At 37.2% G+C, this 24,863-nt stretch overlaps 1 protein-coding gene across 1 annotated transcript in view; it reads left to right on the top strand.

The window, feature by feature from the left end:
* The first annotated feature begins 1,093 nt into the window (after window positions 1-1,093).
* The window catches only part of CDH11 (cadherin 11), a 68,500-nt gene continuing 44,730 nt past the window's right edge, over window positions 1,094-24,863 (top strand). The window contains exon 1 of the mRNA XM_085306435.1: window positions 1,094-1,195. The gene's annotated coding sequence lies outside the window, so the exon portion shown is untranslated. The remainder of the gene's footprint in view (window positions 1,196-24,863) is intronic.

The raw sequence follows: 24,863 nt of genomic DNA, 5'->3' as shown, positions 1-24,863 counted from the left end.
GACGGGGCATTTTAAAACACAGAATAAAGCCCTTCAGTAATATGCATTCCATCAAGTCTTTGGTATAATGATCCTATTGGACTTGCTATATTTTATATGTACTCTTGGAGCAGCATTCCCAAAAGATACGATGGTGTTCATTTTCAAATGCTAGAACATCTGCAAAAAATGCTACTAGTGGCAAAAGGGTTAAAAACATATGGGCTAGTTATCTGTCTGGAGCTTCAAACAGCCACATTCTACATCAAAAAGGGACTGCAGCAACTCCTTGATCAAAGCTCAGGTAATTTAATTATTTGCCTTCATGAATCAAGGGGTCCTTGAACAAGCTCAGGATGTCTGGATATTAGAATATGGGAAATTTATTGTTTCACTCCTTCTAATATTCCAACATCAAAGAGAGCTTTTTCCTATAAACAAAGCAGTCTGAAGTCAATGAATTCAAGCAAGGAATTGCTAGTGTGGACAGATACGGTTTTCTAGATCACTGTGAGCTGGAAATTTAGCTGATTCCTGTGGGGTGAGATATTTACCATTGTAATTCTTTGTGTTTATTTTATATAGCTAAACATCTGTACTGAATCTTGCAAAGTGAAATGCTTAGCTCCTACTTCTGTAAGCTCACTTAGTTGATGTTGTTTTTCCTGTTTCTTAATTTTATATAATTTTTCATGTTTTGTTTTGTAAACTTCTATTAAACGAGCTGTAAGGGACTTACTGACATCATGCTTTGATATTCTGATTAGCATTGTCTGATGTTAACTGTGCACTGTAAGAGTTCACAGGTGATTTCTCCAGCACCCCAACCAAAAAACAGAAGGAATTTGGGGCGGCAAAAAAATTATTTAAAAGAATGTTGGTTAATCCCAAGCTCTCTCTGTGCTCTTCTGACCATTGATGTCAGTCATGCTGGTTCAGAATTGTAGGGTAGTGAGGCAGAAGCTGGTTGGCATTTTCARAACCCTAAACATGGCAGTGATGTTCATGCTAATACAAGAAGGGATTCTCAGCCTGCAAAAATAAATGTCACTTTATTTCTGAGAAAGATTCTTTTGTATCTTCCACCTTCATTTTTATTTTTACCCTTTCTTCTTTTGCTCAGCCAGGCTTCCTTTTACTACTGAGGCCCAACCTCTGTTTTTTCCATGTTCATAGTGATTTGAATGGACAAACATACATACTGATATTTCATATGGTAAGTGCCAGTCTTGGTCTGCATTGTATATTTATCTGCTATGTCATTTATGTGTAAAAGCTTTCTAATTGCGTGTGTTGTCCTAATTTTGTATGTGTGTAATGCTGACCTAGAATGATCCTGTATGTCAAACTGCTGTTGAAGCCAGTGAGATCTCTTTGCGCAGAGTATTTCCTTATATCTTAGCAAGGAACAGAAATAAAGTAGTGGGAAACAAGAAGCAAATGAAGTCACTACATGTAGTGACAAATGCTTCTGAGACTGATACCAAAGTTACACAAACAAAAAAAACCCAGATGGATTGGCTCTTCTCACCTTCTCATGTTTACCGGTGACATAGTAAAGCCACAGATTTCTAACACTGCAGATCCTTTTGCAAATGCAAATTTATCTTTCCAAGAAAAGTCCTGGAAATTTGTATARAAGAAAAGGAATGTAAAATACAAAATGATTATAAATACTGATTAATTATTTCACATGACACAGTAGGCAATAAAGACAAGATAGTTTAATGTAATATTCGGCAAGTCATTCTCATGCTGATGAGAAGCTCTACAAAATATTTTATTTAAACCAATATCATGATGCTTGAAGTAATGTGCTCCTCAGCTTAGTGTAGAGATGGTATAAACTGCTTTACTTATTGGGTAACTGAAAAACAGCTCTATCAGCTATATGTGCATTGTAGTTCCTTACAGTAGGGTTGCAGAATGAAATTCAACTCTGTTCAGTGGTAAAGATATTTCAGATAACAGCCATAATTCCCAAGGAATTCTGGTACTGGAAAAGTGAATTAGCTGTGTGAAACTTCTTTTGCAACCACTGAGTCTGATTTTCTTAGGTTACTCAGTTTGAACAGAAAACTTTTTCTAAGCTTGAAAGACCTTGCTTTTTGTTTCAATTAACTAAATATTTTAAGTTATTGGCATTTAATTGTCTGATTCCATATTTTCCAAGAGATCAGCCAGCAGGAAGGTGATTATTCAGCTCAAGGTGAAGTTACTTGGTTGATATCACACCAAATCTACAGTAGCATTCAAGACAGCAGTATAGTCAGCTGGCAGTATTGCCAAAACCTGTTTTACACATAATATATGTATTTTGTGTGTGTGTATATATATATATATATGTATATATCCATACACATCTCCTTCTTTAGTGTCAATTATAGTTTTACTATGAAATCAGTAGTATGAAATAGAACTGTATATGTGATTTTATAGAATACTTAATTTTTGTTGTATCAGCTGTGCAGTGGTGTGAGTGGTTACATTTGTCTGTGAATGATGTAGTGACAGTGCACATGCCTGTACCATTACCAGAGGAGGAGGAATTGATTAGCAATAACACACTTCATTAACACTGCACTTTCTCAATCATTGTAATTGTGGCTCTTCCCCTAAAACATCAAGTGGAACAGGTTTCATTTCAACCAAATCAATCTAATGTGTTAAAATTTACATAATTTCCTCTCATTGCATTTATAGAGCAGCAGGAATTTTAATTTGCATTGTCTGTATAGTCTATAATCAAAGTGTTAAGAGCACAAGGTTTATTCATTATGTATGGCATGTGGTGACAAATTTACATAATAGGCTKCATCTTGCTGAAATATTCCTTCTTTCCCCACCCCCACCTTTGTAATTTTAGTTATAACTTATTTTCTATAAACCTGTTAATTCAATTACTGAGCCTCTGAGTTCCATAGAATATTTATTAGAGAGAAGTATCTTTACAAAAATAAATATGTAAATAAAATGTCATACTGAAAGATGAAAAGTGCTAAGGGAAAATTGGACTGCATTTCCTTATTCTAAGAGAAAGCTGGTGTAAACCCACTGCGGTCTGAGTTCTTACTATACAGTGAAGTTAAACATTCATATACTGAAAGGAAAGATACCTTTTTGTTTGTCCAGTGGTGATTGCTGTATTGAGCCTATTCTGTGAAAATTTTCAAAACTAAGCTAGGGAGTAAAAAACAGTTGAGAAATTAAGATAAGCTATCAATTCTCCCATCACTGATTGCTACCTGGTAAGGCTCACCTTTGCTTATGACGATAAAAGTGGTAAACAAGATATTTCAGATGGAAGATTATTATATTTTAGTAAAAAAAAMCCAGAGGATTGTATTAACGTTAGTGACAGCTGAAAACACTATGTATATGAACAATGTAATACATTCAGTGGTTTAGATACACGGGTCCTCTAAAAAGTGCCACAAATTCATCCATAGCATAAGATTTGTCATTTAGATCTTTGAACTAGCTGAGATTTATATAAATGGCATGCATCAGACAGCTCCCCTTTTACTGCTCGGTTTAGGATATTTAAGACTAAAACGCAGTAATAAGAATTTATTTATATTCAGTCATACTATCTTATAGAGCAACAGTGTATATAAATATATTCCATACTCTACTGTATATAGAAATTTGGATTGTACAAGGTTGATCTTCTTTTGATCAAACAAAATATCTGTAGGACGTCTTAATAGAAATGCAGAATATATTTGGACGTAGACATTCATGCTCTTAGTAAGAGGCTATATGGTCCTTCATAGAAACATTCATAAAATAATTTAATTAAAACATAATTAAATTCCTAATCTGATGTTAAGAATTTGAGACTGTTGCAGTGTGTTGTTTTTGAATTAATTTTAATCCATGTTAAGCTAAGAAAAGTGTATGTGGGTGTATTACATGCATGATGACTTGTATTTTCAAGTTATATAAGTATAGGAACAGACACAAATCTGACGTTTGTGAATATTTCAATCTCTGTAATGAAATCAGATGAAACATTATTTTATATAGTAACTGCTAACATCCAACATGTGCCAAAATACTTCTAAGCAGAGTGCTATGTCAATGAAAATGGAACAGCTCCATAGATAAAAATGAAAGAGACTGAACGCTATAAATAAGTTCATATTCAGATATGCTGATAATAAAAAGTTATAACATTGATACACAGTACAGTCAGATAATGCTCAGTTAGTGTTAGAGAGATGCAAAAGACAAATGTAAAGCCAGATAACCTTTGAGGGAGGGGGGAAATCCTGGGAAGCAGGAGACTCGTTTTGCRGTTGAACTCATCAATGAAGGGGCTTATTGAAGTGATTAGTAAACTGTTAACACTAGCCACTTTTTTTCTGTTTTTCACATAARTTAATCTGCGTGCTGCAAAATCCTTGAAAATGCCATCTCATCCTGCTGTTGAGCTCCTTTGACAATGACTGTTTTGCCTTCCTTACATCTTTTTCTTCCTTGGCTATTTTTCTGTCATTTCTCCATATCCATGGCATTTTCTGTTTAAAATTCTGCAAGAAGTTATCAAGAGAGGAAGTTTTACAGATAGAGGCCTGAAACAAGGGCRAATAATTTAATAACACTTGTCTGATTGCCCAGTCATGTTCACAGAAATAACAGTATATTTGCTCAGTATTCATATTGTTATAGTGGACCCATTCTGGTTATATGGGCTGTAGAGTAGGGAGAGAGGTCGTATGCAGCACTTTTTAAATGACTTACTTTCTACACGTGGTGAATGAGAATCGTATGAACATAAAACTGATTTCGTGAGCTTTACAGAATATTCCTGTCAAATTTAAATCTCGCTTGAACTGCACCTGGGGTTTCCAAGCATCAGCATATCTTGCTGTTGATTAAACATCAGCTGAAAAGATAGCGGTTGGAAATGTCACGAAAGCTCTGCTTTGTTCCTGCCTAGCAATTCCCTGCCACCCCACTAGCTGGAGGGACCTACCTCACCACGGCAGTGAGAATGGCTGTTCTTGAAAGTGCAAGAGGAGAAAGAAAAGGTGGAAATACATTAAGAATTAGGTGCAATGACAGCTTATGCCAGCTGAGAAGGCGCCCTGTCCGGGGAATTGCACCTGGAGGTTAATTGAACCAAGACATACACGCATGTTGATGTGTAACCCGGATGGATTAAATTAATGAGTTCAGTTTGGAAAATTCACTTTGTGCAGTAGTACTTCCATGTGCATAGTCCTGCCGATGTGAGCTTTCTAGGAGAGCAGGAACTGAACGGAACTGCTGAAGTATAAACAGAAGTAAACTCAGTCTACTACTACTATGAGAAAAAAATACAATAGTCAAAGCAATGTATCTTAACCAGTTCTGCTGATGCAGTATTCAGCAATGCACTTACTGCTGAAGGTGCTATTGTTTATTTCCCATTTCATTCAATTTGACATATAGATTTGCTTGTCCATGGCTTCAGCAGCTGTCATGTAGATCAGACTTCAGGTGAAATCTGGGTTTGTGACATGTTTTATGAATAAGAAAAATGTGTTTTACAACTTAATATAAAAGATGAAAGAGAAGTCAGGTAAAGTTAAAATGTTTTAAAAGTTTAGCATATTGTCTCTTGAATCAGCTAGAGAACTCGGCCAACTAGTAAAATACAATAAAATGTACATTCATCAGTTAAAATAGCAAGTAAAATAGCTTGAAGATATTTCTTGGAAATACTGTGATGCTGCAATAATAATAAACAATAACACTTCTTTCCGCAAACAAAAATATAATTTTGCTATTGAAATCATAGTCACTAGCATAGTTTGAAAATGCTATAGCTACTATAATTAGAGAAATACCTAAGTCATTGGAAAACCAGCAGAACCAAGAAGACCCTTCTGTTCTTGCCTATTGGAGGATGGTTTGACATCCAGGCATGGAGACAAGGGAATGCTTCAYCTTGCTCTGAAATACTGCCTTTTGGACAAGGTGTAGGTGGGACCAGATCACACTTACTGGAACTGTTTTTTCAGTTTGTTCTTTCCTTCATCCGTAACATGGAATATGCTCTTCGTAGTATCRTCTGAAGGTTTTATATAATAAACATCTTACTCTTCCAGGACTTACACCAGTGGTGAAACCTTCTGATTTTTCGATCTTCCTTCTTGTGGCACATTATACTTAKGGATTTTGGTCTTTTACTGCATGTCTTAAGTTTACTATAGCATGCATTGAAACCTATATGCTRCATTACATACTTACAGTTGTGTTTATGAGTGGATGCACCTTTCTAAACCTATCCTGCCATGTCTGCTGAGGTGACAGGAGTTGGTGACCAAGAAGGTCTGGTTGYACGCGCCTTTTCTTTTTTATTTAGCAGTATAACAACACTTTGCATAGAGGCAGTGTCTTTGCTTATGTGCATGGTAACACAGACATGAGAGCAGAAAACCTTTGKTATAAGCTCTAATATTTGAAGGGTGCTTTATTACTTAGTGGTTTAAAAAATCCATCAAAAATAAACATTGACAGCTTTCAAAGGAAATAGATCAGCTGCAAATAGACAAAGTATCCTACTGATTCATTGATTCTTTCCTGCCTTTATCCTGTTTCAATTCAGGAAGTATACCAAATTTCAGTATTTAATAGSTTTTTGGAAATTTAGTTTTAAAGCAAGAAAAGATCAGCAATATGACATTGCCAACTCCAGAGGAAAAATGAAATGTCATGTAACTGGAATAAGTGCTACAACTCTTTGTGAGGCCATTTCTCTATTTTTTCCAGTATGATTAGATTTTATAAATATCCTCCCGTGTACAGGTATTTTCTCCTCCTCCATCTACAAGTACAGGTTAATGGGCTGTCCTCCACGCTCAGATGACGAGCAGCCGGCAGCAGTTAATGATAGCATTGGAATTTTTGGCACCTTTTTTTACACTGCACTGACTCTCTGCTCACAGGATAATTATCACTCAGCTTTACTTTATGTCATTGGATGCAGGACATGCATCAGTGCTCTTTCGAGAAATTTCCAAAGAATTTATCTGTGAAGCTATGATTTCTGAGCCTCTGTGTGGGGRGGAAGGGAACCTTGACTCCAGGCGTGACTAATGCAGTGGCTCTACCAACATCCATTTCTTGGTTTCTCTTAAAGTGCCATCAGTGAATTTTAGGGAGGGAATAGCATTGTGGTAGGGAGTAATAAACAACTTTATGTTTTCCTGGAAGAAGCTGAGTATTAAAAGAATCTTTAGGAAAGTACTTATTTATGAGGAAGAGGACAGTAATTGTGAGGCTGGGTTAATATGCTTAAATTGAGGAAAGAAGAAAGATCATAGAGATGTAGCTACAATTTCTGTTTTGTGATAAAATAATTTTCTTAAGAGATGAAATAAAAGATAGAGTAAGCAGTGCTAGAGCTGAGACGAGCATGGACCTTCTTTTGCTCCATATGCAATCTTGCAAATAAAATACCTTGTAATTCCTCTTGTATTAAAGAAGACAGGGAGAAAATGGATTCTTACTCTGAACTTGTCACCCAAATATTGCTTGACCTTTCATCTTTTCAGTGCCTGGACCTTTCTCTTAAACTGTCTCTCTCATTTCCCGTTTTTAAGTATACTAATATCATCGATCTCCTTGAAATCAGTGGGATTTTTACTGTTGAACTTTAATAGGACAGGTATAAGTGTTTGCAGAGTGCCACATGCAGTGGATTCCCAAATGCAGTTCAAATTTGCAGCATGCTTATTACAGATAATGAGGGATCCCCCCTCTTTTTTCCCCCCTCCCTTGTGATTCCAATTACTTCAAGAATAATTAGGTACTTCAAAGCTTTGGGAGGATTAAATGATCTACAAAGCACTAAAACAGGTAGATCATGTGCACCTTAACATTATCAGAAGCAGACAGTATTAGAGGACACATTGCTGCAAGAAAGCTAAGTGAAGAGCATCTGAGTTACTTATGCCAGAATATTTACGTGGCACTGAGCCTAAGTAGTTGTCAGAGGAGTTTCTCCTGTTGAATGATCAAGATAAAGCTGCTAAAGTTCTTCCAACTCATTCAGCTGTACAAGCGTTAATTACCTAAACCGAGACTGAACGCACTAAATCAGTCCATTTCTTCCGAACTGCAGTCATATAACTTACCTTCCAATAACATCCAGTTGGGAATTGTTGCTTCTAAAGTCAGTTGTGAAGAAACACTAAAGGCATGCAGCTCTTCTAGCCAGAACATACTGATGCTGTTCTTAAAAGACTCTGATAATAAGAAAATAGTGGAATTTAAGTTAAATATGTTGCAATTATCTTTTTCAGATTGATTTGACAGCTTTYAGCTCAGAAAAGACAATCTCTTTTTTCAGGGTTTTTTTCCTATATGAAATGAATCTCCAGGAATCTCATGCTCTTTCAAATTAAATAGTGAAGTATATGTTATATTCTTACAGAATCTGAGGAAAAAAAAAAACAATGGGCATATATTTGATTAACTAATATCTATGGAAATYAATAGTCTTGTCCTTAACATTCAAAAGAAAAAATGAGTAAAAATTCTCTACAGTACATTAGATCACAAAGTATTCCCTGCACTTCATTTGTTTTTTCTTTTCCAGTTCTTTGTTCAAGAATTTAAGTATTACTTGTTCTGTTCTTGTGATTTTTTTCCTCAGATTTAAAATGGAGGAAATGTAAATATTTTACATCTGCAATAAATTGCTCCTCAGGGAGGTGATAAGGGTACCATAGAACGAAACAAATTCAGATAAATYTGGCTATAATAGTCTCCCAAAGAACTGTTACGGTTTTCAAAACAAAGAACATTAAATCCATACAGTCTATTCATCTTTTTTAAGTATGTTCTCCATATAGTATTATATAGAATTTCAATAGATTTTTCTTATTCTTCAACCATTATTATTATCTTCAGCTACTTTCTGAAAAATGTTACCAAGCATCTATTTCACTGATAGATCAAATAGTTGCAATTCTTCATGCAGGAAAGGGCATTTGCTCCCTTGAAGATGTTGTTTCCTGAATGCCGAAATAGGCAAAATCATAAAGCAACAAGCTTCTCTTTTGATGTCTTTTGGGAAGGACAATATTGTCTAAATTCTGGAGTTGGAATGTGATTCCAAACCATATATAGACATATATGCACTTTATATATGTGAACTTTAAGTGCAAATAATACAATTTTAATTACATTTTTCTTAAGTCAATCCTAATGAAAATAATGATTCGTTACAACATTAATGTGTGTTGTATAGATAAAAAAATCACAGAATAATTCATGTTGGAAGGGAGCTCAGGAAGTCATATAGTTCAACCTCCTGCTCGAACTGAAACAGGGTAASGTGCAAGATCAGATCGGGTTGGGTAGGGCTTTATTCTGTCTAGTCTTGAAAACTTCCAAGGATGGAAGTTTGACTGAGGATGCTGCTCAGAGTTGGACTTTCTGAGGACTCAGCTCTGAAGAGATTGGTGCTGCCTTACACAAGGGAGCATGATGTTGTAGCAGCTCATGGATGAAGAGGCCTGGTGACCCTTTCCCGTGTACCCCAGTCTGCCTTGAGCTCCATCAGTGGTGTTCATGCCATGGTGGGTTCTACTCCTACAAGGAGGATCACACATAGTGCTAAGCTTTACCATGAGGCTTTCTCCGTCATTTTTCTCAGTCTCTGGGCTGCAAAATGCAGTACTATCCGTGCTATTAYGGATTTCCTCAGACCACAGTGGTTCTGGAGAGCGTGGAACTGTGTGTATACGTAGTGGGAGAGTTTTCTGTTTGGTGTAACATCAGCACCAGCTGCTCCTGCKTAGCATGCTGAGAACAGGAAAAATCCACCAGCTCAGACTCAGGAGCTGCAGAATATAGAAATTCAGTTTATGCGTATGGCATCTGAAATTACTTGTATTCCTGTTAGTATTTGTAATTAGTCTTAGCTTGGGTCAATAGCAGAAAACAAAATTCACTTCAAAAGTAAAATATCTTGCCTTCTAAAGAAATTAGCTCTCTCCTTTAACTACACCCAAACAATTAAAGTTTTTTACAGTTCAGTAATTTATTAATGCAAAAAAAATTCCTCRTGAAGAAGATATGTTGCTGTATCTGTTCTGCCATAGAAAGTTATGTTCTAATATAGTTATGCCAAGACATCTACATTGATAACAATCCTTATTTTCAAGCGCACCATGTGTTGACAAARGAATACTCTATCAGTTCATGAATAAAACTCATCTAGCAGCAAAATAAATTTTMTTTGCTAGCAGAAATGCTTCTGATCCCGAGTTTTTGTCTTATGCCCTTGCAAGAGAGGAGAGGCTGAAACTGTACATCTCTGACTGATGATGTAGGCTGGACCCACATTTGCAGAGTGCTACAGAAAGTGAGCCACTATACTGATTTAGACCTCTCTAAAGTTTCTGCTAATTCTTTTTAGTTATTTCTAGCATCACATTTTTAAAGAAACACTGATCTTTCCATCAGAAAAAGCTGTCAGTGAAAAGAGGGATTCTAAAGCCTATTACAAAAAAGATTCATAGATAGAATGTATGGGTTAATATCACATTTTCTAATCTGGTGGAATCTTTGTAAAAAATGTAGGTTCTTCTCCTACTATTGTGGATCCTTTTAATGACTTGCTGTATGGCTTTTGTCAGGTCGTTCATATCTTCATACCTCCCCAGATGGATGTGCCCATCTCTTGTAATATGTTTGCTCAGGGCTTTAGAAAACCAGAGCCTGTAGGGCAATAGGTGCTACTGTCATACCACGAACAATTTCTTATCTAAGTAAGTAATTTAAAATGTCTCTGAAGAGTTTCCTTACATGTTACATAAAAGCCTTGTGTATCTCAAAGCTGGCGAATGTAGTATAACCTGAGTGGAACAGAATATGGCCAATAACTAACTAAAATTTAGAAGCTGTGGAAGAAGTTATTGTTATTTATACATATCAATATTAAATTAGCAAAATCAAGCACTTCTTAACTATGTGAAAGTGATACAAAGTACAAATATCAGGAGTATTCCTTCCTATGGAAACCTGTGTGATTTTATTTCCTCCTCACCATTATTGCTTTATATGCAATGCATCTGTGAGTTGATACTGTGGGGATTTAGCACTGTACAAATCAAAATGAAATACAGGGAAGGAGAATCARCTGATACTGAATCTTCCCCTTGTCTGCAGGTTGAGAAATATGTTTGCCAAACATATTCTTTTCAGTAGCATTGTGCTTTAGTGTGTATTCTTGTTCATTTTCTTCTGCTCCTCTCTCCCTCAAAATTAGATTGAATGAAAATGGGATGCAGATTTTGTTTTTTCTGCAAGTAGATGTGAGAGAGTTCTGACTGAATTATATACATTCCATATTTTTCTACTGCTCTGTATTTTACAGACTGCTTTGAATTTATTGTTTTTGTCACCTTTTCTACATAATAAAATCCTGTGGGCTAAGAAAAACATGTTCTTGGCATTTGGTATTTAGGAATAAGAAGGTGAGCTAGCCCAATACAGGAAAAGAATGGGCAATGAAGACTGTAGAAAGAGATTTAAGATTTTAAAAATGATATATTAAAAGAATATGCAACATTTTCAGCCCCTAGCTTAATTTTGGATTAAGGGAGGGTGGCATTGGCACAGTGGCTGAACTGAAGAAATCCCAGAAATGGAACTTTAGCTACATAGAAAGAGATTGTACTCCACTCACAGACAAAATCAACCTGACCTTTCCTTTCTTTTGGGTGAAACTGGTTAATCCTTAGCTCCTGCTAAATATACAGCACTACAAGGTTTGTATCTCCAGCTAAAAATCACTCGAGGACACTCTGAACTGAAGGCGTTACTGAATTTAGTTCTAGTATTTCATGCAAGATAGTGAGAAAGGCTACCAATTTACTGAACTGGAAGTCTTCCTTCCCGGGACCAGGGAAAATTTACTCTTGAATTGTACACAATTTGTGTGGGGTTGTTCTAAATGGTAATGAGGTAGGATGGAGGGCTTGCGAAATAGTGCAGAGATGCTCCTAATAAGAATATAGTCATCAAATCCTAGCCAGGGTTACAGAGCAGTACTGGTAATGTTTCAGGACAGGATGGCTTCATCTTTGTAAAAATGCTGGTAGTGAGGTGTGCTTGTGCTTGACTTATCTACTTCTTACTAATTTAGTGGGACTAGGCTTTAGGAAGAAGGCAGATGTCTTCTGAATAGTTCTTATCACATTTGTTGTTTCAAAGAAACAAAATCATTTGTACTGTTGGATAATAAAAATAATAGTTGCTTAAGCTGATATATTTCATTAGGCTTAATATCGGTGGAAAATTCTCTTCATCAAATCTGTTTTTCAGCCCARGTGATGGGAGTTACTAAGCTTCTCTTGTGATGTTTTTGATTGAGACAGCCGTCAAGTTTGCTAATTGTAGCTAATTATTGCTGAAAATAGAGCTGCAGTTTGTTTAGATTTGACAACATCCAGAAGTGTTGGCCATTCAACTAGACATGGATAATGTATTGTTCTTTCTTCATAATTAATAATTATAACTTAAAATTAAACAAATGGGTGTAACATCTAATCTCATATGTCCTTGAGCTCTGCAGCTCAAGTAAGTTTATTATGGCATTTCTCCATAGCTAGATATCTCAATAGTGTCATTTGGCTCACACTATGTAGCAGCCATGGTATGATGAGATAACAATCTCGTATTAGTTAGGCCTCTTTGTATTTYGTAATTCTTCATATACATGAAAGATATGAGGAGGTAAAGCTCTTCTTGAGATTTTGGATCAATCATAGTCTTGTTAATAATGATGAAGTGTAGAAGCATGTTTAACTGAATGGGTTAAAAAAAAAACGCAATAGGAGTAAACTCTGCCTAAAAAGTAGCTTTCCTGGATAAGAGTCACTACAAATAGTTGAAGTATTCTCCCTTACTGAGCAGGCAGAGAAATATAAATATTGACCAAAGGATAATACAAAGTGTAGGAGTTGAAGGTATTTTGATCTAGTCTAATTATGAACTTAAATTAATCTTTCAGTTTGTTTCACCTATGTGTTTGTGCATATAGTGAGTTTCAGAAATAGTGTTTTAAAAGTGAAAACATAATTTCATTAATAGATTTTGATTTCATCAAGGTATCGGAAAATATTTTAAGGCTCTGCCAGAGCATTTATTCAACTAAATTGCATTGATTTTAGCTGGAGCTGCGCTGGGATCTACAGAAAACATCAAACCACTTTAACTTAATTTTCAGTTGTTTATCCTAAAATTGTGTCTTTTAATAAAGCATTATGAATGTGTTTAATTAGAAACATTTTGTGTGTATGGTTAAGATTTTTAAGTATTTTTTCTTGGAGGGTGGTAAATTTATAACAAGGAATTCATTAAATGAGAGATATCTCACTTTTCTGTTTGCAGTACATTGAAAACTAGTTAATTTCAGCAAAATATACAACAAACAAATATATCCTCATCTTTCCTCCTCTCAGTACACTGCATGCACAATGTCATTAATGTGCATTGTTAGCAGGATCATATTTTATTCTGGTAATTTTTGCAAGCCATTTGATGCGTTTTAACCCATGTTGATGGAATGTACAAGTAATGAGATTACTTTCAGTTCCCTAAATGGGTAAGTGCAATTCCTCAAGTTATGTTTGATATTAATATTAGCAGTTACAAATTCAATATCTGCCATGATAATTACTTAAAATACACAGTTTCCACAAATATGCTTGACGATAAGCTGAACTCAACAGAACATTTGCAGAAACAAAATATGAAAGTTAGTGAACCTGGTCAAAAAGATTTAATATGAAATGAATATTTATAGGTACTATGAGAATATTTGCATATCTTTTATAATTGCTCATAGATGTGTCAGAACAACTTCTATTTCTTATCATGTAAAAGGAATGAGTAGATAGTGGTAAGTAGCTAGACTTAATGTAAACAAGCTGTTCTCTGACTTCAGATAATTGGCTTTAGGTTCTCCTCAGTGCAGACGGTAGCTAGGATTGTATCCAAGTAAGTCCAAAGCATAACTGCTCTTCTTCATAGGAAGACTTTTGCAGTCAAGCAACTAAGGATCAGGTGTGCTGATTCAGCAGTGTAGCGATGGGGCAGACAGCTGTGCCGTGGTGGAAGACAAGCTGCGTCCTGCACAGGCGCAGCAGCGTGCCTGCCCACCCRTGCCTCGTGCAGCCTGCTGCTCTGAGCCCAAACGTTCAAAATAACCTTTAGCATAACATMACCAGAATCCTACAAGAATCTGCCACTCCCTTTGGATCCTTTAACCCCATACAGCTTTGCTGTTCCATTCTACATACTGTTATTATCTGTCTTAATCCAGAATAGAATCCATTATTCTTTCCCCTGAAGAATTGATTTGTTGACTCAAGAATCCTGCATCCCTTTTATCTCATGCTGTGATGCTTAAAATTTATTTTCATTCTTTGTCTTGCTCAAAGACAAAAATGAACCTGTGGGTCTTGTTCTGTATCATAATGTAGGCAGCAATGTGAATTTAATGCCAACTGCCTGTATAAAAATTTYATTGGAATTCCCAACTTTAATTGGTTTACCGCCCTGCTTTTGAAGGCAATGGAAAGTTTGCAGTTAAATCTTCCTGCCACTCTTGGAATACATAAAAGTTATTTTTAATCTGTTAGTTATTGTTGCAAGCTGATGGTTTCAGTTCTGTAATGCCATTTTCTTACTGACCTTTCCYTGAGTCATACAGTCCCTTTTATTCATTGTTTAATTATTTTGCCTGGGCTGTTGATTTATCTTTTTATCTGTCTGGCTGCCATGTCGTTAAGCTTTGAATTCAGCTACCAGGTGGGGCACGCTATGTTAGACTATTTGTTTTCAACTACTAACTTTGATTTATTGGCATCAAGTGTGTGCTTGACTACARTATTTGCAGCTGATTTCCATCAAGGACACTAGTTGTGATACTAGTGGTTCTTCTAACCAAATTAGGAAGATAGTTTTGTTGAGATTGTGAAAGTTAGATAAAAGTTACTTGCCCTTGAAATTTTGTCCACATCATTCAGATGTCCTAATTATTGCTGATTAATCATGGAACTATAGTTTTGACTAAAACCTCAAGGGGCCTGCAGCTTCCTCCCAGATGCCATGATTTTCTGTGCGTGTCGCTTATTCCTGTGTTCATGCATGGGGTGTCCGCAGCCCAGGTCTGGCCACAGAAGGTCTGTGATTAGTTCGAGTTTGATCACAGAAATAGTAGATCTCCATTTTGCAGTGACAAAATTTGGGCCTCTGACTCATTTGAAATTTCAGAATGTCTGATGCTTTTCCATTCTCTAATTGGGTTAAAATAACGCATGCGAAGAACTTGCAGTCTTCGAGCTAGTAACAGTGGTTGTACACCGAAGAGTGCCTGCTGGCAGCTAATAAACTCCCAAGGAAGCTAGTACAAAGAGCATTTTACATCTATCTTTTAAACTTTCTGATTGAGCTCTGTTTTATTTATTTGTACAATATACTTATTTAAAGGAAATAACCTTGCTTTTCCCTTGCGATTTCTGATAATTTTGTTATCCATCTCAGTTATTCAAATATGAATTTATTCCAACTGTTTTCACTAAAATAATCTTGGGATCATTTCTATGCTTGAAAGCGTTACTCAAAACCAGCCTGGAGAGGCTTAGTCTGTGCATCTCTTTATTTCCTCCGGTATTAACTAGCGTAATCTTGCCTTCCCTGGCACCCCAGAGAGGTTTACTGAACAGCAGCATTGAATCGAAAGTCTGCAGCATGCTTTCACTCATTCAAAAATCCTGTCAAAATCCTTGGTCTCCTCTATCAATATATTAGCTTTTAATGAGATACCTGGTGAGGCAGATGTTTCACCAGAGCAGAGGAAACTCTAGCCCGCAGGGGTAACGCTGGCCCGTGCCGCTCCAAGGCCCTCGCTTGGTGCCAGCCCACGCCGGGAAGGGAAGGTCCTTGCAAGGCCTCCAGCTGATTGCAACAACCAGTAGCTCATGTTTGGCAGTTTCTGGTGCATATTAGTTAATGTGTTAAATTAGATATCAGTTAACAGAACACTTCAGGAAACAGCATAATTTCTCAGTCAAGTTATCCTTTTAAAAACTGATTTGTCATATAGTTCAGAAAAATATTTTTTAACAGAGACTGACTCTTGCATGTGAATATTCCATGTAAGACCTCTCATCTCAGCTGCTTAAATTACTCATTTTAAATGTGGTTCTATATAATGAGTAGTCAAGATTGTGGCCTATTTAATACCATGGAAGTGAAAAGAGCAGCAGGAGCTTCTTCATTACCGTGCTGTAATGTGGAGGGAAGTAAGCACTGAAGGACAAACAGTCTTCACAGGGCTTTTACCGTTACTTGTGAGGTGGGTTGCTATGTTATATACCTGATGCTGCAGYTGTTTCAGGTGTGTTCCCTGTGTGTTACTGAGCAAGTTTAACATTGTACTGCCCTTTACCCACTGCTTGAGGCGAAGCCTCAGCTCAGAGCTCTGTATGCAATGTATTTTTTAACAGCAAGATATAAAGAATGCCAGCGAGTGAGCCATTGTGCATTTACCAGCGACTGACTTAGAACAATGTCATCTGAATGACAATAAAAAAACCTTGTGAATCCATTTCCTGTCTTGCAAATGCGTACGTGTTGTTACCCAGCCTTGTTAAGCTGGGTTCCAGGAGTCTTTACTTCTCATTCAAAACRCAGTGACTGGTCTGTGTTCTTGGACAAGCTGGGGAAATAACCTTCATTTTAGTAGTCAGTCTGCCCCTTCTTTTTCACCTTTGCCAACTAAGATTTGTCGAGTCTGTTCAGTCCAGAGCCCCACAGCAAGASACTTCTTGCATGGAGGGCTGGGGAAAGTATTGTGAACTGCTCATCTGATAAGATGCTGTTGCTTTAAAAATATAATGTGAAAAATATAAYGAGAAAAGGTTGGATTTTTGCCAAAACTCAAAAAGCCTTTATGGTGGCTAAACTGTTTTGCAACTAAATACTGCTTCTCTCGGAAACAGCCCATTCCCTTATGCAACTAAATACTGCCATATGTTTAAATTCTTGCAGGACTCCTAAGGCTGACCCAGAAGAAATGTCAACAAATGTTTGTGAGTCCTTGTGGCCCTGTAGCATTTTCTTTAAAAAGTGAAGARTAGAACAGCAGGAGCTGTAACACTCCTCCAGAACAGGCATATGAAGGCATATGGCGAACATGGGAGCCTGCTGGCTCTCCAAAGCTTGCTGGTTTCATTCTTAAGTCTCCCCCCTTTCTATTTTTTTTCCTAATTAATTAAGACCACTAAATTTGTCTTCCTATTTCACAAGTTGCTCTATTTGCTGGAGAGCTGGTTTTAGCCTGCGTGGTGTCCTGTGTAGCCACTGACCTGCCATGAGGGAGTGGGCAACTCCTAGAGATGGCAGGTTTGCCATCCCAGTGCAATAGGATGTCCCTCAAGATTACTCCTAAGTCAAGCAGATCCCTGAAATATCTTTAGGTAGTGATTTGCCAGGTCAATTCAAAAACTCCATTAACAATCTTTTTTTCAAACAATTTTGGAAATGAAAATAAATGACATTTGTTGAAACGTACTGAACAGTTGGATTTAGTTTTCATTGCACGTGTGGATTTATTACATTTGACTATGAGGTTTGAATTTGCTGCTACGTGGGCAGATCTTTAAACACCTAAGATGACAAATTTTTTAAAATCAATGTGATTTAACCATATAAGGACCTAAGCCCTGTGACTTTSAATAGAATTTATGATTCTGAGTCTTTTGGATGCTTTGGAAATTTTTTCTTYCCTGTAAGTAACCTTTACTGCAGTTATTCTTTTTAATTAATTGAGTTATTTTTGTGCAGGAGYGAAGTAGATTTAATATTGGAAATTCAGGGCACAAAGAAATCTATAGGGAAAACGTATAACTTAGCATTCTTCTTCCCTCCTAGCTGTCTGTGTTTCATATTTTTGATAGTATACAATTTTATTTCCCATTCCTAAGGCGTTTATTGATCTCTGTATAGCAGGAAGAAGAGCTCTCCAGGTTTTTGTGTTTGCAGGGGCTATGAAGGCCGTGAGCTCATGCGAGCTTGTGTAAAAGCACTGATTGCTGTATACCAAGACTGAACTCCAGGCTTGGTTAAGCTGTGCTCCAGTGCAAGCCTGTTTTCCTGGACCCTAATGTTGCGTTAGGAAAGGGGGTTTTGCCCGCAAGCTGTGCAGATGCATCTGTTTCACCCAGCATAGGATTTTGCTCTAAAGTTAGCAACTTCGGGTCATTTTTGTTTGGTCTGTTGTACCGTATTCATAGATGTGCAGTGTTTCAAGCCATGAAATCTTGAGCTTTTGAGCTACAGAATTATGTATTTCTGAATACCTCAAGATATTCTTCACAGAGTATTTTGGAAAATAATTTATGTAGCCCCTCATAAAATTACACTGTCTTGGTGTGGGGGATTGCTGGGGTTTATTTTCTTAAATGTGGTTGGGGAGGTTCCTGTGCCCTCAAAAATAAAAGGATAAAACAGCACACKAATAACATACAAATACAAAAGCAAAAATCCAACATTAGTGGAGCTTCTGTCGTTTTTTTTCTTCATCCTCTCTCTTAGCACTGCAGTTACTGTAATAAGTAAATGTTAATGTAAAAACTGAGTATTTGCATGAGATTGACGGAATGAGTCATCAGATTTCTTCTTAAAAAGGGAGAAGGGAAGCTTATTATTGTCACTTACAACTTCTCAAATAAGTTTTCGAAAGGGTTCAGCTATAATTTAGCATACAGAGTGCTGTTTGTTAAAAAGGACTGCACTATAATCACAATTGCTATGAATACTGACGGGAGAATCAGCAACTTGTTGAAGCAAAGTCATCCACACTCTTAGGTAAAGCCTATTAGGTGATTTATCTTTATTAAAACTCACTTAAGTTGATACTTTCTGAAATGAAAATAATAAGTTTGTTGATATAAGTAGACTGGTGATATGGTCATACATCTCATTAACTTGAAGATAATACCACAGGTGTGAGTACCTTTGTTTATATTATCTAAGCTAAGGGCTCATCAAATTGAATGTAAAGTATATATATGGCTTAATTTTGGCTCAGTTCCATAGGGAAAAGAGTTGCTATATTTTTTTTTTTTTTTTTTATGGTGGCTATATGATTTTCCTAAATATTCTGGACCTACACAATGCTAGTTTTAGTGCATCTGAGCATTTCATGTGAGACTAAATTAACTTACCTTCACAATATCCTTTTGAGATGCAGGCGTTAATTATTATTTGCAGTTTCGTGATGAAGCTGAGGAACAGAGGGCATGTCTACAACGTCTTCTGTTGGCAGAACGGCCTGGCTGTGCTTATCGCAGTGCCACAGCTGAATTAGCAGGGCTGCGCACCAGCTAATGTGACTTGCTGCTCAGTAGGACATGCGAGGCTGGGCTCAGTGCTGTGCTAACCACATTTATTCAGCTTCAGCTCAGCTTGGAGCTTGGGCGGTAAAAGTTCACATCTGCCAGCAATATACTGTGCAGACACTCCCAGCAAATCTGCCCAAGGCCACCCAGGAAACCTCGGTTTTGACCAAGAATATTCTTCTGTCTCTGAACTTCTAGTTCAGTTGAAAAGGAAGAGAGTTACCTCTGTACGGAAGTTGTTCCACTTTTCTTTTTTAAGATACTCTTCACAAATAGACATTTTCATGTTTTTGCTGGGGATCCACATTTCCAGACAGTTGGCAAAGAGACTTCTGTTATTATTATGAAGTTATCTTTGATTTTTATTAACCATTAGCTTGTTCCCATATGTGCTCTTCCATTTTGTCTGGATATGTTAACACTGGATGCCCTTGCTCACTCTAAAATGAAAGGAACTGAAACTTAGAGAGGATAGACACTTTTCCGGAAACATCTGAAATAGTAGAGATACAGTCTCAGCTTTTAGAAAACTTTTTTTTTTTTTTTTTAAAAAAAGGACTTTTTTTCCTTRCTTTGTATTATCCTCAGTGTTTCAAAAATATATCTTTTCTCTTGGTTGAATAAGTATGAGTTTACTAGTTAACTGCTAGTAGTATAGTACTCTGGAGTTCATTTATCRTTATTTAAAGCAATTGCAGTTATAGTAACCAGGACTTTCTTCATCAGACAAAATTCCCATCAGCATCAGTAGGAATTCTTCCCTCATTATGCAGTTTCTCCTGAATATGGGGAGCACTCATGATGTTATTATTTGGTTATGCGTATTTCTGTTTTGCAATCATTGTTTTGAAGAAACCTCGTAACACACTTGCTCATAGCTTATATCATAATTATACCACAGAAAATTAAAGTCTAGGTGGTATTTGGAAGGATAATGAATAGCAGACAAATGTTAAATATTAATGTAGTAGAATATTCTGGTTAATTTTAGATGTGAACTTCAGTGTTATGAGCACTTCATTATGCTATGCAGCTGAAACACAGATCTGCATCTGTGATCTAACTCTCAAGAATACGTAGGTAGGCATGTTATCAAATATAGACAAAATAACTGTTCATAATCGGTTTGATATCAATAAGAAAAGACTGTTTGTGGACTGTATTTAACATTGCTTTGTTCTTTATTGAGAAGTCAACTCTGTAACATCCCTGGAGAAAACACAAAAGGAAGGGAAAGACCACGAGGAAAAGACCAGGGAAGACAGAGACCGAATGGCTTTAGGTTGACCTAAAAAGAGTTTAGTACTGCTTTTTCCCTTATTCCACCATTCCTAAATCTAGACAAGCTATAACTAGTGGGAGTTTGGGCAGGGGGTGGGGGGAGGAGATTAGTACAGAAATAAGACTAAATTGAACTTTTTAAAAAACTTTATAAATGTTTGAAAAAGTCATTGCCAGATTTGCAATAGGCTTTTCAGAATGAATCATGAATCTTTCTGGGATGACAGAAAGATTCAGTGAGTCGAATGAGGCACACAGAAATTCAAAAACGTCAGATCTCTGTGGTGGCTTTAAACAACTACTCTTTTCTTTATTTATTAATAAAAGRGAGAAGATAGGTAAAAATGTCTTTACAACCAAAGAACTCTATCTCTCTCGAGTCCCTTGGACAAATTCTGCGCTAGTCTCCTTTATAGTATCTCTGATGTCTCTGGATTATTCTTTCTTGGGTGTCTCTAGTGGACCTGCAACCAGCAGGATGATTTTGTGGAACATTTATATAAAGATTTTTTGAAAGGTTAGTTGAATTTTTTTTCTGTGCTGAGTGTCCCCTACAGCTTGGCTAATGGGGGCATTCAGCATATACTTCAGTGGTTCTCACTTTTTAGGATTTTTTTTCAGGTCACTAGAAGAGGTTGATAAAAGGGAACAGAAGAAAGCTAGAGGAAAGAAATAGAAAACAGTTTTCTTAAATTGGCAGCAGAGAAGGATAGGATGAAGTAAGCACCCAATGTAGTAAAGACGGTCGAAGCTTTGCTATTGATCGCAGTAGAAGCRGGATCAGGCCACTAGTGTACAGTGGAAGGAAAGCACAGAAGAATACGAATGAGAAAGTGGCAAGGGAAGGAAACAAACAAGCCAAAAAAAATATCTGCAGTGAAAATTTGCCAGAAAAATATGTCACTGGTGACAAGAACCTGCTCTGGTAGTCTCGGGCATCTGTTCTTGGTGGAAGTTGAGGTCCAGCATGATTTAGCAGGGTTTAGAGCAATTCTGTATGCTTTTTGCAATGGTAGTAATTGGTTTTGAGTGTTTTGTAGGTATAATATATATGAGTACTTTACTACTGGTGGTTTAAGAACATGTGTTTAAGTTAATCTAGTGGACAGGAAGTATAAAAAGGCTAGCTCTTAGGGCACAAATGGAGACTTTCTCCAAATGCAGGGAATTCCAATTATAAATAGTGTGGTACACTGAAATATTTTCTGTGTGTGAAAAAGATATACAAAATACTTGTATTAATATTTATTTAYGTATGTATAGCTATATGGGCATATATGTATAAAAAACCCCATGTGCTTACTGTAGATCCTCTTCTACCAAATTTAATTTTAGAAGAAATTCAGAGAAGTTGGATTTATGGAAATGGAGGGCTTGATTTTTATGATATTTAAAATGACAGAACATACCTGCCTTCAGGCCTCCATATCCACTTGTATTCTTAGTACCTGGATAGGATGGGACTGAAACAGCATGAAGCTAATTAATACAGACTTTATCCTCAAGGGGTTGTCATTTGCCTGCAGGCACTTGTGACCCAAAAGCAAGCGATGAACTGATGAAGTCATATTGTATGGGGTAAGCACAGGGCCTTGTGCACGTGTGATAGGTGAAGTTTTCTTGATGGGAGTAATTTGGCACTTGTGAGCCTACATGAAACTGTTATCTTATTGCTATTTATTTTGGCCTCAAACAAATAAGATCTGGGATTTAGTCTGCACTCTGTTAGTACTCTCAACACCAAGAACACATATTTTTGTCTCTCATGGAAGTATGTATTTATGCTGCTGCAGCACACAGACATTTCAGTATGTTAATTGCAATCGTTGTTTATGGCATTCCTGTCCAACAACTTAGTCTGATTAACCGGTTGTCAGTGCGCGATGTGTGGAGGCAGTCAGGCCAAAAGCTGCCCTGTTCCCGGCGTTGCAACGTGCTGGACGTCTCCCGTGTCAGCAGTGCGCACCAAGGCTCATCCTGTAAGGGATGTCACTCGCAGGGGAAAACATTTTGGGAGAGAGTATAATACAAAATCAGAAAGGTCGTAAGAAAGGGCACGGTCTGACAAGAGAAACAGGCTACTTATCTGCTCTGAGTAAAACCTTGTTTGTACGGAACCTCCTCTTCCGTAGTTTTTGTCCTTTTCTCTCATATGCTGCCTTTCCATGGGGTATCCCTGCTTGGTGGCAAGGTTCTTCTTCGCTTCTGGTCCAACTGTTTGGCTAATGAGTGTATCGAATCTACTTTCAAGACTCATTTTCCAGRCTTCCTGTGCAATCATGGGCAGAATGCTTAGCCTCTCTGAGACTCAGCTCTGTGTCTGTAAAATACAGCTATTTTACGCTCCCCCACCTCAGAAGCAGCAGGTAATACAAACCACAGGAGGCGCCTGGCTGATGGCGGGGGGAGGCCGTACCCGGGGAACCACGTGCTCCTCCAGGACAGCGGCTACCTGGCTGTGCCTGCCCCAGCTCCGCGGCTCTGGGGCTCAGGGACACACCGAGCGCGGCGGACGGCRGTCCCAGACCTCAGACATGAGCCATGTCAAAGTCCTTGGCGCTGTCCTGCCCTGCCAGTAGACCCTGTAATTGTGTGCGTCCGTATTCATAAGACAAATTATACAACTTTGGTTTTTTATGCTTTCTGCTGCCATGTTTTCCCTTTGCTTTATGTTTCTTTTCATGCTTCCATCTCTCAGCATAAGACCGTGAGCCTGTTGGGCTCTCATGTTGACACCAAAAGCACTTGTCATGCTGCAACTTGAAGCTATTAATATTGATAAAGTGTTACCCAGTGTAACTTTGAAGCTGGCCCTGCTTTCTTTCAGTGGCCTGGTGGAACCAGATGACTTCTGCACACCTCTTCCCACTTGAACTATTCTATGATTTTATATTGGTTGCTGCATTTGGGAATTCAYGTTAGCTAACTTAGATGCCTGTAATAAATGGAAAAACACAGGTAGCCTGGAAGGTGATTCAGAGCATCAGCTTATTTAGGTGCTAAGATAATTGCTTGCGGGAGCTATTTATATGTAGCCAAGGAGACTACCCTCCTAACCAAGATGATCCAACAGATGTATACCCTAACAGCATTAAATGCTGTGGAGTTTTACATGAAGAGAYTGAAACTTTGAAGCAAACCATTTTGTTCTTCCTGAACAGAGACTGCTAACTTTGTTAAAATGTGGTGTGGCTTTGGGTCACGTGGCAGGAACTAGGCTAAAACTAAGAGAGGGGGGAGGAAACAGTTTTGTTTAAAAAGTAAAATAAAATATATGCTTGAATTGCAAATTGCCACATGATCAGGATACATTTATGCAAATTATACAGATGATAYAGCTTCAAGAGGGAGGGGAGTTTTGGAGACAGATAGCAAACAGAATAGCAAACACCAAAAAATGCCGTATGAGAGCTCAGGTTTAAATTCTTTACTAAATCAGAACTTTTGCCTATATCTTCAGAATAGTTAATTATTCGCTGAGGAGAGAGAGACAAAAAAAAAAAAATGATAAAGGTCTGCAACCAAACAGAAGAGATCCTCAGCTGGCGTGTGGGAGGCCTGAATCCAGGCCTCTTTCCTCAGATTGTTATACTGATTACTGCGTTTTTCATAGGTGAAATGTTTTATAGCATGCCTTTGTTCACTTTCAGACATGGCTCCAAGGCTAAGTGGTGTGTGGCAAGGTCACACAGGAAATTCATGGTAGAACCATGGAAAGCTCACATATTCCTAAATCTTGTGTTTGGTATTTTTGTGACTGTGAGCTTATAGTCTTGTTATTTTTATTTTAAATGCTGTTAAACTCTTTCTTGTATTTTTAACATCAGTGTTGTTCTTTTTGTACAATCTGAATGTTTTATTTCCCACCTCCTTGAATACATATTTAATATGCAGRTTAGAAATATTTATATGATTTTGTAGGCTTGTAATAATTAGAGACAGAAAGAAAATTGTTCAGCCACTCAGCCCRTTTGCCTGAACTATGTAAAAACATGGTTTTCATACTGTATTTGAGTAAATAATGTATAATCAATAATGTAATTCACTCAWGAAGATTCAATTTCTTTAGGTTTTAATTTAACCGTTTTGATTATGGTGATACTTTGCATATGGTCAGTATTGATTATGCTTGAGCAATACTTTAGACTGGTAGTATTTTTCCCCTTCCTGATTGTGTATGTTGGAAAT

The sequence above is a fragment of the Rhea americana genome, unplaced genomic scaffold (assembly GCF_003343005.1).
Source record: "Rhea americana isolate MKP2758 unplaced genomic scaffold, rheAme1 scaffold_24, whole genome shotgun sequence".
Lineage (NCBI taxonomy): Eukaryota > Metazoa > Chordata > Aves > Rheiformes > Rheidae > Rhea > Rhea americana.
Note: the sequence above shows the minus strand (reverse complement) of the source record. Positions and strands in the feature narration are given on the sequence as shown.